The sequence below is a fragment of the Microtus ochrogaster genome, linkage group LG4 (assembly GCF_000317375.1).
Source record: "Microtus ochrogaster isolate Prairie Vole_2 linkage group LG4, MicOch1.0, whole genome shotgun sequence".
Lineage (NCBI taxonomy): Eukaryota > Metazoa > Chordata > Mammalia > Rodentia > Cricetidae > Microtus > Microtus ochrogaster.
Genome location: NC_022030.1, coordinates 2,540,016 through 2,541,756, shown reverse-complemented (window position 1 = coordinate 2,541,756; position 1,741 = coordinate 2,540,016).

The window sequence follows — 1,741 nt, the reverse complement described above, 5'->3', positions numbered from 1 at the left end:
TGTGTGTGTGTGTGTGTGTGTGTGTAAGGCAAGGCAGTGTGGCTGACTTAGTGGCCCCATGCAGGTAGATATTCCAGACAGCAGTGACTTGCAAAAACTGCTTCTCGTGTGACTCCAAGGCCTAGAGCCCCTTCAGAGCAAAGATTTCTCTACTAGTTGTGAAATAAATGTGTCTCAAAGAAACTGTTAGCAGAGTGGCTGATTAGTAACAAAAATTGATCTATCTCCACTCAGGGCAGCAATTGGAAGTTAGAAGACGCCACCCCAAACATGAATTCTCCATCCTCTAGTTTCATAAGAAGCATTCAGAGATTGGGTTTGAATTTTTTTCCATTAAAAATCCCACAACTATAAAAAAGACATTAACAACAACAGCAAAACAAATTTGAAAGTCCTTCAATTATTCAGTAAATTAATTGGAGGAAATGGCCTGGAACCTATTTCCAAAGTCCCATAGTGATGGGAGGTACTACACATTAATGCCAACATTCTAGTGTATCAGGCATGCCGGGAGTAGCATGCAGGAGAATAAAAGAATTTCCCCTTTTCTAAAACTGGAAACGTTTATTCAAAACCACACACCATATACCTCCTGTCTTCAAACAGCAGGGTCCCTGCTATGCCTATTGGTAAGAACTTCCAAGAGAAGCTTGCCATGCGCTCATGTTTGAACTTCCACATCTGATGAAATCCATCAGACCTTCTGGGGACAGAGACTGAGTGTAGCCCATTTTGTATTGAAGCCTGTGTGCTGTTAAACCCATGCACGCATTAGAATCGCCTGGAGGGTTGACTGAAACACGCAAGTGTGTTCTAACACAAAGCTTTTGGGCAGGGTAGGTGCTCTAAAAATATTTGCTGAGTAAATATTGCCACATCTGCATTTGACAAGAACAAACTTCTAGAACAAGGTTAATTTACTGATGGCCACTGATGCGATTGGTGGTCCAGGAGCTCCTGAAACCACCACTCCACTGGCTGGTTCTCCCAGAGGACTCTCCTCAGCTTCATCAGCTCCCTGAACAGAAGGTTTGACTAAGAAACGGTCACCTATGTGGAATTAGATTGCCATTTTCCTCCTGGTGTCACCTACATTAAATACATGAAAAGGAGATAGTACTTATTTTGTTTTGTTTTACTATCAATCCCCTCTCAAAAACTTTGGTAATGACAATTACTCACAGAGAACATTTTATTTTGTGTTTTGGTTTGGTCTGGTCTGTGTTTTCTGAGATAGGATCTCATGTAACCTAGGCTAGCCTCAGACTCATTATGTGGTTGAAACTAGCCTTGGCTTTGAACTCCTGATTCCTCTGAATCTACTTCCAAAGTGCTGGGTTGATAGGCATATACCACTCTCAATTTTATTTTTGCCAAAAACAAGTAGTTCAAGGGTGGTGGGGCACAGTTATTACTCAAGGTCAGCTACCCAGTGAGTTTGAGACCTCATTTTCTTGTCTTGGAACTTCTATGGCTTACCTAGAACAGGGTACACAATGCTTTGTTGAAATTTGAATGTTACTCAATTCTGACAAATCATACAGTCAATATTAATAAGATTCAATATCATGGTGCATGGTAGTGATCAGTCAGAAATGTTTTCTGGACTGGTCACCAGTGAAATATGTGTTATTATGTATTTCCTTCCTTCTACTCTAAACCCTGTTTTAAGACTTAAAGATTCAACTTCTATGAGACAAAAATCTTAATGTGTTATATCTCAAAAATGTAAAATAATTTT